Raw genomic sequence first — 15114 nt, forward strand, 5'->3', positions numbered from 1 at the left:
TTCCTGCCCAAATTAACCCAGTGTCATCCTTCAAGCTGTTCTGCCTGTTAAGTTAATATCATGTAGATTTACCTCCATCACACACCACTGTCACCTATATCAACACCTATAGGATCTGCCAATAACAACATGGAACACATGAAGAAAAGAGTCCAGAAAATTAGAATGAATTGACTCACTAAGATGGGAGTTCTATTTCACAGGTGATGTTGCTATGGGCCACCAATCAGAATCTGCTTCTTATTTATTAATTGTTGAATAATAATAGATAGTATCTGATTGGTGGCCCATAACAACATCCCGTCTGAGAACTCCCATCTTAGTATCTTTCCCACATAATGTACAAAAACAAATACCACTTTTCAAAGTCCACTCTTAAATGTCAGACCTTGTTAGACCCAGTGGGGTATATTACCTATGGGCAGCAGGACTGCAGCAACCTCAGTAAAATCCACCACTGTGGGAGTCAGTTGCAGTCAGTGACTGTATTGGCTACATTATAACTGGCAGTGACGTCCTATTGGAAGTTCTCTCTGCCTGTCACTCGCAGTACAAGCAGTCTCATTGGGAGGTGTTTCCTCTCTCTGGGACTGCCATACATGTGTTTTAGATTAGCAGAGATTATTGCCTCATTGTCAGTACCTAGCTGGCTTCTATGGGCTCTAGCTGATGCAATCCACCAAAGCCAGGAGTTTATGCATGCACCGGTCAAGTCACCGTTATATGCGCATGCACCAGTCATGGGATCTGTCAGCTCATTCTGCAGGTACCGGGACCTGGCCGGAGGCATCGGCTCTCTTCTAGAGCACCAGTCAGCAGCAATCCCTCGTCTCCTGAAAAGTAGGAGCTGCAGCTGGTTAGTCCTATCAGTGCTGAAGATAGGAGAGACAAAATTATATTTCTGAAATTTGAGCAAGTTCTCGCTAATTACAGTAAATGTTGCTATAATGTTAACGTCCATAGATTAGATCCTGAATAAAAGTGCATGCATTTAGTATCCCAATACCTGATGCATAAAGTTTTACAGTTTGAAAATGATTATGGGAAGTAAATAATATGACTTATTATTATTATTGTGCTTTTATTTATTCTTTGCTATAAGATGTTGGAAATCTGTGCCAATATATCCAACAGGTGGAAATATCAGCACTCGCCTATTCAATGCTGCTGTTTCTGAGAGCATTAAAGGCTGTCAGTTTTGATTTTTTAAAAGTTGAATCTTCTTTGTCGGAAATGGCCATGGATTGTCGAATCCACGTCCACTTTCTGTCAATCTGCGGCCGTTTTCGCCAATCGATGGACTTTCCGACTATTGAATTCCGACTGTTGAGTTAATGTCATAAGCCGGCAAAACGTCCAGGATTCTGACTGTCGAAACATTCGGATAGTCGGAATCCCAGATTGTGTTGAAACAAATATGGTAACAAATAGATTTAAAAAAAACAGTATCAAGGTCACTTAAGAAAAAGAAAATAAAAATAATTTGCAATGAAATGCTTAGAAAGACAATAATCTTGCTGGTCAACAGAATATTAACCCGCAGGAAAATATATATATTTTTTTGTAGTGGAAAGGGTTAATATTTGCGTATTTCTGAGCCATGATCCCTGACAAAGTGAGTAAGACTCCCAGGATGATCTGTCTTCTGCGCAAGACGTCTCCTCATCTCCTACTCATTGGATCTGTAGCCACATCTTTATGTCGCGGAGGATTCCACATACGTGATTCTGTACTCTCAGAACATTTATAATACATGGGTGTTTACCAAACACTCATATAAGCCATCATTACTCAAGCCTAATAAATCTCCTATGCAATGTGGTGAAGGAAACATTTTATAGGCCCTTAAAAATAGTGATACTGATATAGCATTTGGAAGTACTTGGATCTCATTTCTCAAGTATAACATATCGAAAAATCCTAAAGTTAACATATATATATATATATATATATATATATATATAATGTAGACAAGACAAAAGCCTGTAATTTATATTACAGCATATTTTTTGAACTCGCAAGAAATAAATGTTGAACACATAGGGACTTTGTAGTTAAAATGATTAATTTAACAATAGTTTTACTTTTAAAGAGACCTAAATGTATATAAACTTACTAGCTGATGTACCCAGGTAATCTTTTAATATTTACGGTTCACATTTCTTTTATCCCATTTTAATTTACCTTATAGGCTTAGTTCATTGTATGCCTCTGGGCTACAGGAGCATGTATCAAGATTTAATAAATACTGTATAAGATATTTAAACATTTTTAATATGAATGAATTGAATGTGGGTTATACCTTTTCTCTCTACTTAAGGATCTTTTGTAAACCACCTTTGAAGAACTGGTCATGTGAGTATCAGTCCTCCCTAAGGTAATCCTTGCCACTTTTAGCAACTGCCCCTAAGACTTGTTGATGGCCATTATAAAGCAAACATTTAGGGTAGTGGTTTCCAAACTGTGTGCCGTGGCAGCCTGAAGTGCCACGGAGAGCTTTCAGGGGTTCCCTGGGTTGGTGGTCCAGGATCAATGCAAATGATTAATGGTCAATGTAATAGGCAAAACCAGGGTTTGTGGCTTCCAGACATAAAATATGTGGACAAACAGAAGAAAATCCAGTCCCTCACCAGATAACCGAGTATAAGGATAACATATAAACACAATTTAATTGATTTGATATTTTTACTCAATAAAAAAACTTTTGGCCTAGGGGTGTCATGAAAAACTTTCTAATACTCAAGGGTGCTGTGATTTGAAAAAGTTTGGTAACCACAATTTTGTTGGGAGCCAATTAACCTGCCAATATATTTTTGGATTGTGGGAGGAAACCGGAGTACCCAGAGGAAACCCACGCAAAAACGCGGGGAGAATATACAAACTCTGCACAGTTAGCGTTATGGTGGGATTTGAACCCATTACCTCAGCGCTGTGAGGCAGTAATACTAACCATTACACCCAGTCCGTGCTACTTTAGTGGTATCTTAATCTCTACGCTGATTCCCTGGTAGACTAGACTTCAAATTGCATGTACTCAGGTTCTGTAATGTCTTCAGTCTGTTGAACACTCAGCAGAATGCCGCAGCAGCGGCTGCATAGTGTAACCAGTTTATCTCCAGCAGGTGCCACTCCCGCCTGTATCCCTCACTAAACCTGCACCCACCTAGCTGTGTGTCTGCACTGCAGCGTGTAGCCGTTGTATGTACGCTGAATGCAGAGGACAAGGCAGAAGTGATGATCATTAGGGGGATGCTAAGAAATATAAGGTAATGCCGCAGCACATACAGGCCACGCCCCCTTCTGAGAGGCCACTCCCCTATATTTTTACGGCGAGCACAAACCTCCCGTCTCCGGCGCGTAGAAGCCTCCCATCTCCAGTTCCCGTCTCAAGTTGGGGGGGGGATAGGGTGACACCACGAGTTACTACACCAGGTGACACCAACCCTAGTGACGTCACTGCATGTTACCACAGAGATTCTGCAGCGGGCAGCGTTAATTCACTCACTAAGCAGCGAATGACCACTGCTTAGAAAGAAGTCCTGAATCACCCCCACAGTTTGTTCTTTAATTCTTGTCTGATATGATTATTGCAGTAGTCTCCCTACTGGTCTTGCCCAATACAGACTCTTACCCAGGGCCAGCAACAGAAATATTGGGGCCCTGTACAATGATATTTCTGGGGCCCCACCTAATCCCAAATCCATACAACCCTCTTCTGCATGAGCCTCATTGAACCTTTCACTGCTCCAGAGCCTGCTTTCAGGTGCGAACTTCACAGCTGTGCGTCTGCGGCCCCAGGCCGTGCGCACACACAGAGTAGATGGCTCTGAGCGCCAAGTGGCAGGGCGCACACACAGTAGATGGCAGTGGCACACAGTGAGTCAGTCACACTCAGCCACACACAGATGGTGCACAGTAGACGGCTGGGCCGCGAGGGTCACTGACAGGCCAGCTAGTACAGGCAGTGTTAATAGGTAGGTAACCTTGCGCTCAACCTCTATATGTGACACTGATGCATGTGGTTGGATATAATGAGAGAAGTGACACGTGATGTTCCTTTTAAAGGATTTATTGTGCTACACAAACTTTAAACTAAAATGCAAAATGAGTCCGTTTGCACACACCCAGTGCTGCAAGATGGTGTTGATGCACAGTGGTGGGTACGGGCTGAAATATTGCAGTGGTGGTGGTGGATAGGGCTATGGGGGTGACTCTGTGATATAGTCTCACAGAGTGAATGTTCCGGTGGGTAAAGTAAATGACAGTCTGTGGAGTAACGTCAAGGTGAGAGTGTAAGTGTCACCGGGGGCTGGCGTCCCTAACCTCCCGGTGATACACTCAAGTCTTACCCGATACCTGATCTTCTGAGGCTCCGAGTCCCTCGCCGCGGTCTGTCTGTCTTCACCGGTGCGTGCACTTGCAGACAGACAGACCGCGGCGAGGGACTCGGAGCCTCAGAAGATCAGGTATCGGGTAAGAGTTGAGTGTATCACCGTTCTATTAACGATTGCAGGACTTTCTTCAGGCTTCACATACTGGCCCTTATTCTGATTGAGTCGGACGGCCGATGTATTGTGTTTGCGCATGTGCACAGGGCCGCCGAGAGGGGAGTGGGGCGGGTACATTTTACCTGGGCCCGGGCCTATCAGGGGGCCCGGGTCCGAGGACACACAAAAAAAAACACTTTAATTTTTTTTTGTTATTTTAGCAACGGCTGCCGCTGCACAGCGCGATTCTGTGTAGAGGGAGCGCGGTCGGCAATAGATCGAAGCAGGAGAGGGGAGCGGGTGCTTACTGTTTGCTGACTGTCACTTAACTTCATTGTAAGTGCGTGCAGTCAGCGTACATATATATATATAGGGGTTTCTTAGGAAGGCAACCAGGCAGTATACCTCATCTTCAGAGTGCCAGACAATACAGACTGTGTATATATATATATATATATATATATATATGTATATATATATATATCTTTGTTAGGGGGGGGGGTCTGGCTCTCTCTGTTGTGAAGCTGCTGTGCTGGGTGCATAAAAATTGTACAATAGATGGGGGAGGAGCGGCACTCCTAGCAGCTTGTCCAAAAAAAATCACTTAATGCAGCATCTTGTGACAACGTTTCATTGCCTTTATTACGGCAATTTCTTCAGGTGATATACACCTTCAGGTGATATGCCCTTATGCCCTTACTTTGTGCTGTAATATGCGCCTTTCCAGAACCCACCACATCGCTGACAGGACTTTGTTATCTGCAGCTCTTCCTGCTGCCTGCTGCGCTGAATGGCCTGCCCCTCTCAGCCCCCCGGTGTTCCCCAGGCCCTCTGCCGCTGCAGCTGCGAGTGTATGAGAGCGGAGCTTGGTGGGCAGCACCCTACCCTAAAAAATCCTAGAGTGAACACTATATTTATATGTCTATATTTGTATGTCTTAAATATACAGTATGATTTAATCAGGTGAAAGCCCCTCCACTATAGTGAAATCCCACCTTGTGAATTAATGTGCATGCTGTGTTAATAGCATGCACAATTCCATTAGGTACAAAATACTCTATTCCTGGACTTCCCTGCCAGTGGCAGTTACAGAGGTTGGACTTGTGGAAGTCTAGGTGCACACACGCCATTTTGTGATAGTATGGCCGCCATTTTGGTTCACAGAGGTGCGCAAATAAAGTTTCCATACCCGAGTATGTGTGACAAAGTGGACCAGAAGAGTAGACATACTATCACACATAAATTCATAATAACATACTTACACTAAATAAAATATAGTTAAAGGTTTAGAACGCCACACATAGCTTAGTTAGCCCTGCATACATCTGACTATATCATGTTTAGTACCGTTCCGTTCCGTTCATTGTGCGAAGTATTCCGGTCATTGCGAATATTTCGCAATATACACGGCTCGATAGTTATGGACATAATCCATATTCCGGGGACAGTTTCTGTTGAAAGTAGGTAACAAAGGAATCTAGATGAAACCGGTTCTTATCACTGCTGACGCCGAAACCATCAAACAAAGGACTCTTAAAGTTCACTCCCCTGGACCTAGCCAAACCAGGTGTATCATCTTACCCCCCAATCACAGCTGACCGGACATATGATCTCTGACCAATGAGAATGGCCTTTGACCTCCCCTTTCTGACCCTATAAGATAGGCGACCCGGAGCAGGCTCAGACACTTCGGCACATCTACCTTTCCTTGACCTTCCTACCGGACTATAGTTCAGCCCTGAACGATAGTGAGCTCTGACCGGACTGCGCTTCGCATATTTGATGAGACGGGTAACGGTTGCATTAACGGTATTTATACTTATTGTATTGTTGGCTGGTTGTGTCTTGTATCTGTATTCTTCCCCCTAGCAGAGCCATTAACAATTGGGGGCATCGTCCGTCCGCTCCACATTCCAGAACTCAGTACCAGGCGTGCGACCCGACCTATACCAGCAAAAGGGTGGAAGTATTATCCATTGCTGGATAGGCCAGGTCCGCGGCGGTGCGGGGTTTGGGAAGTGCTAGCGTTGAACCCGGAGCACAATAAGTGAAAACCACGTGTTTAAAGCATACATTAAGTGTTTAGTAAACTGTACTTCTGCCTGCCACAAGTAGTTTAACGGGGTATAGTGTCTTGAGTTGCTTGTTCATTACAGTATATGTACCACGTGCGATAAGGTTCGCACACGTGGAGTCTGTGTTTATTATAGTACATAGAGGATCCCCTCTGTGCAAAACTATAACTTTTATTGTTAGTTACTGCAAAACCAGGGACTCCGCCACGTGGCGACAAGTCCTGGGCCTTTTGCAGTAACGTAAAGCGTCTATTGTGTATTACGCAAGGTGCGCGCGCACGTGCACACATCGGGAAAGTTTCGCATCTTTGTACGTGATTTACGGATTAAGTGTGGGATTTATTTCGCATCTTGATACGTAACTTTCGGACGGAGTTAAGGGATTTATTCCACATTTAGGCGCAATTACTGCGTATAGCGAAACCCGAGCGCAACCTTGCAAATACACCATAGAACACGTGGGTGGCCGATTCATCGGCGGCCTGTGAACAACGCACGTACACACGTGGCTGTTCATTGGTACTGCACATGCAGCACACATAGGAACTCAAAAGGTGAACAGTATTAAACCACTAGCTTTATTTAAACAGTATAGTAATATACTGCGAATGAGGCGGTGATTAATAAAGGAAAATAATTTTTTTTTCTTTTTGTTCATTTTTTTTTTATTTAAAACAAGCAACTCAAGCATTATTTTAATAGATTCCTATAGCTTATTATAAGGGATTTATACCTGCATAAGTATCTAGTGAAAAAGCTACCAGCCTGGGAAGATTTTCTGTACAGAAATATTTCAAAAATAAGCATAAGACCAAGGTGTAACTAGCGCCCAGTGTGAAAAATAACTGAGGCGAACGGGTGTGTGACGGCACGACTCAAGCGCAGTGTAGTCCAGTGTAGGACAGGTCCAGTTAGGACAGGGTATACGTGCCGACGTACACATAGGAACTGCCCCTTCAGTGGAATTGATTCCGCTAGGAGGGTACAAGAAGATACATCGGAACGCACTTGTTTCCGATTAGCTACTTTAGAAATCCAATTTTTGGGGGTATAGGAAAACAAGTTTGTTATACCCTGGAAAAATTGTGCCGCACCAAGCAAGTTGGCTAGAAGTTCGCTGCTAGTTGAAAGACTTGGTGATTGAGTATCGTACCTCGTATCCTTCGCACCTGCTTGACTGTGGGATGTTCTAGGAAGCTGTAGAAGTGAGTGTTTGGGGAGCTCTCAGATAAGTAATAACCCACCGATATCTATTAAGCTGTGAACGTTTATTCCTGTAATTATGGGTAATAACGGGTCACGCTGTGATAACGTGCATGTTAGGGAGGAAGCAAGCCGGCCAAAAGGATCGGCTGCTTTTATTATGTGCAGGAAGCACGGTGAACGCGCAGTTGTTTACCAAAATAAATGGAGAAAAATGACACAAGGCAGCAAGTTAGAATTTCCCAGTGTTGGTAGCTTCGATCCAGAAATCTTATCGGCAGTAAAAGATGAAATATGCCTACTCTCCAGTCGTAAGGAGAGAGTGAAGCATATAGATATTCTTAAATTGTGGCAGAAGGAAGGACAGGAACAATGGGGAATCAGAGGTCTGGCAATACCAGACGCAATCAGCCACAATAAAAATGCAACCGCTGCCACAATAGAATCAGTTCCCCCACCCCCATATGTGCCGAAGGGGTTAATGACTTATAAGAAAGACATAAGTAAGAACGTATCAGTTGCTAACTTGTACCCTGTTTTATCCCCTTATAAGGAAACCCGAGAGGAAAACGAGCAGCTGTTGGCACTAGCCGTCTCCCATGCAATTAAAATGATTGAGGGAAAAGCTCAACCCGCTGTTGAGGCCCCAGCACAGGGGGAGGAGACGGCTGATGCCAACAGCATAGTATTGGACTCAGGTAAGGATGCACTACACAGCACAGACACAGATGACTCCCAAGCGGGTCCCAGTAGTGCGGATGTGGTACAAACATACCCTGTACGCACACTGGAGGTTCCCTATGGTAAGGCAGACAGAGAGGGTGTGATACCTACCAGAAAGATGACCATGCTAAACCCGTGGACACGGTTAGAGCTGCGGTCCATCATTTCCCTGACCCAAGGAAAGATCTGGCATTGTGCCGGAAATTTGTAAGGGATCTAGGAAACTCTGATGAGCCCACCAACAAGGATTGGAGAATCATGTTGAGGGCCTGTCTCCCCACTCACATTGACATCCCGAAATTCATTCAGGATAGTGGATTGAAAGTGGACAAGGAGATAAATGATGAGATCAACCAGGAAAATATACGCCTGATTAACTTACAGTTGGGAGTATATTTTCCTGCGGCAGTAGAATATAGCAAGATTTTCACCATCAAACAGAAAGATGGCGAAACTGCTGCTGATTATTTTACAAAGGCCTTACTGGAGGTATCAAAGTACACTGGTGTCTCCGAGCCTAAGGACGACCCCCACCTGAGGGAGATGATTGTCTCTGTGCTGGTGGAAGGGCTTAGGGAAAACCTGAGAGCCAGAGTCCAAACTTCTTTCCCAAATTGGCGTGGAATGACAGTGGATGCCCTACGGGAATCTGCTGTGGACCACGACCGCAACATTAAGAAGCACAGGGAACTGCAAACTGACAAACTGATGATGGTTAGCATCCAAGCCCTTACTAATGCCCCAAACAAAGCTGCATACCAACGAAACACCAGGGACACAGGTAGAAAGCCAATTATCTGTTACAACTGCAATGGGGAAGGTCACTATTCAGCTCATTGTAGGTTAGGAAACCCCAGGAGTTATCAGACACATAAGCGAGAATGGGAATCTCACAAAGGTGAGACACGGAGATACCCAGCCCCTAGACAATGGGAGGAGACAGACAGGTCACGCAACATGCCTCCTCCCCATCTGATGGCTGACACTGTGCTAAGGGCAACCCAGGTCAGACAATAGGAAATAGGTCATACCTGTATCCTACAGCCAGTTAGACTAACTCAACACCTTAGAGAGGAACCTCAGGTGAAGGTTGATATAGCTGGAGTAAGGCAAACCTTTTTGGTTGATACAGGGGCGGCCAGATCTGTTCTCAACACTCCTCTTCACTTGGGTTTCACTAACCAATCAGTAGCAGCAATTGGGGTAACAGGAAAAATACAACATTACCCACTGACGAAGCCAGCGGAGGTTACAATCGGGCCTCTGCATACCAAACACTCTTTCCTGTTGGCTGCAGCGGCCCCGACTAACCTCCTGGGTAGAGATTTACTATGTAAAATGGGATGTGTCATCTATTGCACTCCCGATGGGGTATTTCTGGACACTCCTAAAAATCTTACACAAGAAGTGCAAGATATGCTGGACAGTCCTCAGAGGCTAATGTTGTATTCCACTGTTGTAGAGTCAAATCCATCTAGGGTAGCTGAAATTACAGCACAAATACCGGGTTCCCTTTGGACTAAAGATGTACAGGATGCTGGGCTGATGGCAAATGTAGCTCCAGTAGAGATCCATTTAAAAGAAGGCAGGATAGCCCCAAAAATACCGCAATACCCTTTAAAACCTGAAGTTGAGCTAGGAATATTTCCAGTGATCCAACGATTGCTCCAACAGGAAATCCTAGTTAGAACTTCCAGCACGGCCAATAGTCCCATCTTTTCTGTGAAAAAGAGCGGGGGGAGGGGCTACAGACTAGTGCAGGATTTGAGAGGGGTAAACAAAGTAGTTGAGAGCCAATTCCCCGTAGTGCCAAACCCAGCTGTCATCCTAATGCAAATCCCACCTCACTGTACTCATTTCACAGTCATTGATTTGTGTTCAGCATTCTTCTCCGTCCCTTTGCATCCAGACAGCCAGTATCTGTTCGCCTTTACTTACAGAGGAGTACAGTATACCTGGACACGACTCCCCCAGGGGTTCATAGACAGCCCCAGCATCTTCTCCCAGGCCTTGCATGATTGTTTGCAATCCTTTCAACCCATGAGTGGTTCGATACTGATACAATATGTCGACGACTTATTGTTGTGTTCTGAGTCACTGGAGTCATCAGTGGATGACACTAGACAGCTACTGATGCATCTCTCAGAGACAGGACATAAAGTATCAAAAGATAAGCTGCAATTATGCCAGACCAGGGTTAAGTATCTGGGCCACTGCCTTACCCAAGGGCTGAGACACCTCACCGACGACAGAATCCAAGCGATTCAGAACATGGTACTGCCACAGACCCAGCATCAGATCCGTACGTTCCTAGGCATGTGTGGATACTGTCGAAATTGGATCCCAGGATTCTCTATTCTGGCATTACCACTACAAGAGATGGTTTCCTCAACTAAGCCAGATCGGGTCTCTCATACTGAGGAATCTGAGCTGGCTTTCGAGGAACTAAAGGTGAGCCTAACAAAGGCCCCAGCACTGGGAATGCCAGATTATGGGAAACCCTTCGAACTGTACGGAACTGAATCAGGTGGGTGTGCGGCAGGAGTACTTGTACAAAAACATGGTAATGCCAACCGACCAATAGCGTACTACAGTGGCCAGCTGGACACAGTAGCACGCTCACTCCCAACTTGCTTACGAAGTGTGGCTGCAATAGCACAACTAGTAAGTAAGAGTGAGGACGTAGTGTTGGGACACGATTTAACTGTTCATGCTCCCCATGCTGTCTCTGCCCTCCTAAATTCTGCCCAAACACGTCATGTGTCCTCAGCACGGTTCACTAAGTGGGAACTGGCGCTGATGGCCCCAGTAAATATTACCATCAAAAGATGCAACACACTAAACCCAGCCACATTCTTTCCTCATGTGCCCTCCAAGGCACAAAGGGTGGAGGGTGATGGGAATGTTGCTGAATATGGTAAAGCAGAGTTTAGTGAGGGTGAGGACAAACATGATTGCATGACCTACCTGAATCAGACCTTCACAGCACGTCCTGACATAAGCGACAGCCCATTAAGTGAGGTAGACATAACCTTATTCACAGATGGTAGCTGTCATAGACAGACGGAGACGGGAGAGCTGTGCACAGGCTACGCGGTAGTAGATGGAGAAGGTATTGTGGAAGCTGAACCCTTAGGACCACCTCACTCAGCACAAGTAGCGGAACTGGTGGCACTGACCAGAGCATGTGAACTGGCCGAAGGGAGATCAGTTAACATATATACCGACTCCAGATATGCTTTCGGAGTAGTCCATGATTTTGGAGCCCTATGGCGCCTCCGAAATTTCATGACGGCGGCTGGCACACCAGTGGCGCATGCGACATATATTAGGAGACTTCTGGGAGCTATTCAGCTTCCAGACAGAGTGGCTGTTATCAAGTGCAAAGCTCACACATCAGAGAAGGACCCGGTGTCACTTGGTAACAGCCGCGCTGATGAGGCAGCGAAAAGGGCCGCATGCCCTGTAAATATTTTCACCCATCCTACCAACCTTTGTACACTGAACATGGTATCCACATGCAAACTGATAGACATGCAGAATTTGTGTTCCCCACAGGAAAGAGCAGTATGGAAGTCGAAGGGATGTGGCCAAGAGTCCACCGGACTTTGGAGAGATGGACACGGGAAACCAGTGGCCCCCAGAGCATACCTTCCTAGTCTAGCAGAGGCGGCCCATGGGCTAACACATCTTGGGAAGGAAGGTATGTGCAAGCTGGTAAAGGCCTACTGGTGTGCACCAAGGTTCGCTTCTCAAGCAGGTAGAGTGGCAATGTGATGCCTCACCTGTTTGAGGAAGAACGTTGGAAAAGCCATCCCAACAGAGCCATCCCACATCCCTCCTACAGAAGGCCCTTTCCAGGTAATACAAATCGACTTCATACAGCTACCACCCTGTAGAAACTTGAAATATGTATTAGTTTGTGTTGACATGTTTTCCAGCTGGGTGGAGGCTTTCCCCGCTGCCTCCAACACTGCTACCTTTACAGCAAAGAAAATATGTCAGGAGTTTGTCTGTAGATATGGTATCCCAAAGGTCATTGAGAGTGACAGAGGCACTCATTTCACAGGAGAAGTCTTCCAAATCATGTGTAAACTCCTGGGGATTAATAGTAAACTTCATACTCCATATCGTCCCCAGGCGAGTGCCAAAGTTGAGAGAATGAATGGTACTATTAAGAACAAATTGGGTAAAGTTATGGCTGAAACAGGGTTGTTATGGCCAGAGGCACTGCCTATTGTGTTGTATAGCATTAGGACCACTCCCAGGACTCCGCTCAACTTGTCCCCCTTCGAGATATTGTTTGGTCGGCAGCCACACATCATGATAGACCCACAGGATGATCTAAAATGTAATAATGAGCTAACTGTACAGTATATCCTAAAGCTAAACAAACAGCTAAGGGAGCAACAAAAGCAGCTGAATTTACTGAACCCTAATATGCCTACCGAGAATTGTCATAATCTTAAACCAGGAGACTTTGTTATGATCCGAAATTTTTTACGCTCAGGTTGTTTGATAGACCGTTGGGAAGGACCGTACCAAGTTTTGTTGACCAGCACTACATCAATTAAAGTCGCAGAGAGAGAGACTTGGATACATTCATCCCACTGCAAGAAAGCCAGTAACCCAGAGTCCCAGTGTGCAGAGAGCGAGAGAGAAGAAGTGTCGCTAGAAGCATTGTTTCGGGAACACTGAGAAGCAGCCAAGGTCGAGCAACCTGAGCGAACAAAGGTCTAAGAGCAGAGCAAAATAAAAGTCCCCTGGTAGAGATGATGGAAGGACTCCAAGCAAAAGGTTCACAGTTATGCATATATGTCTTTGTTTTCTTTCTGTGTTCTTTTCTTCATCCAAAGATACTCGGTGGCTGCCACATTCTAGAGCGATCGGAGCGGAGTTCTGACAGTGTAGTAATGAACCCAGATATGGGTGAGGTAGAATCCCTAAACCAGCTTGACACTTTGCCCATGACAGGAGAAGGTAAAAGGTATGAGGAAAACGTAGTTCAAGGGCTATGTGATGAGTTATTGTCTGGTGAGTACTGTGTCTGTAGATATTGTCAACCTAAAATGGAAGAAGAATGCATCCAGCGATGTCAGTCGACAAGTAAGGCAACTACCGGCCGACATCCCTTGAGTGATTACCACTCACTAGTGGGTAAGATTTTAAACCAAACTGAATGCTGGGTATGTTCACAAGTATTACATAAAAGGAGTAATGTAGGCCTAGTCCCATATCCGCTTAATATTTCAGAGATAAGCGTATTAAATAAGGGGAGGCCATTGGATAAGAGATACCTGTATACCAGGTCCCCTAGTCTTAGATTACACCCATACCAAGTGGATAAATCCCTGGTATGTATGAACTTCTCGAGTTCCAGAGCGATTGGTACTTGGGAAGTGACATGGCATAACCAGACAATAACTTACTCCCAGCGTCCAGATGGAGAGCCTATTGATAAGGAATTGTTGTTAAAGATCCGAACTAGTGGGAGACATTATAAATATGTTTACACGGTGAAGAAAAGTAAAATGATGGCCGGCAGAGTATCAGCCGGCTACTGTAATGTAACCCTACAGCCAGAGATCTGTGAAGAACAAGTCAGGGAACAGGGGACGGGGATGTTCTTATGGATAATGTGTGACAAGATCATGAAATACTCTGTCCCTTATTTTCTCCCTGACGATGTTTATTATATTTGTGGTAGAAGGGCGTACAAATGGCTCTCCATGAACTACGTTGGTATTTGTTATCTAGGCAGAGTGTTACCTGAAGTGATGACCCTCACACATGATGAGATGATGAACATACACAGAGGTATTTCTCCTCCTTACACTCATACCCATTATGACCAAATCCATAAAAGGGATTTAACCATCAGGAAAGAACCCCTAGCTTCCGAAATGATACACGAGTCGTTCGGTATCCAACTCCTCATTGCTTTAGATATCACCCATACCGCCAGAGGAGTCATAAATTTTAAATATATACAAGCATTAGCCAGCTTGGTAGATAACATCACTGAGATTTATGATGACACTTTTTGATACACTGGGAAGGAGTTGCAAGCATATAAAAGAGAGCTAGTCCAACATCGGATGGTGCTGAACTATCTGACAGCTATGACAGGAGGATATTGTGTCACCCTCTCTACACAGTTTGGGGTGAAATGTTGTACATATATCACCAACAATACTGAAGACCCAGAAGAAATCATCGATCATCGGATGGATGAGATTCTTCAGCTTAAATGGGAATTTAGAAGGGAACATAATATCAGTCTGGCAGAAATAGGTAACAAAGTTAGTGAATGGACCTCCTGGTTGAATCCAATGCACTGGTTCTCTGGTTTAGGAGAATGGGCGCAAGGGATCATAGCTAGCATAGGAAAACTCCTTCTCTGTATCGGTGGTGCCATCATAGTCTTTGTGCTATTGTTCAAATGTTTAAAGGTGGTGACCCGGGGAAAAGCAAAACGTACCGAAATCTTGAGTGTAAGAACGAGAGATACAGAGGAAGACCAGGGTTTGGTATATGACCCTAGAATCGAAACCACCTCCCTTTAAAGAAACCATAGTTTGTGAACGTGTATATGTTGTAACCACTCCTGTTTTTATTTTTATCCC

The sequence above is a fragment of the Crinia signifera genome, chromosome 2 (genome assembly GCF_055691185.1).
Source record: "Crinia signifera chromosome 2, ASM5569118v1, whole genome shotgun sequence".
NCBI lineage: Eukaryota > Metazoa > Chordata > Amphibia > Anura > Myobatrachidae > Crinia > Crinia signifera.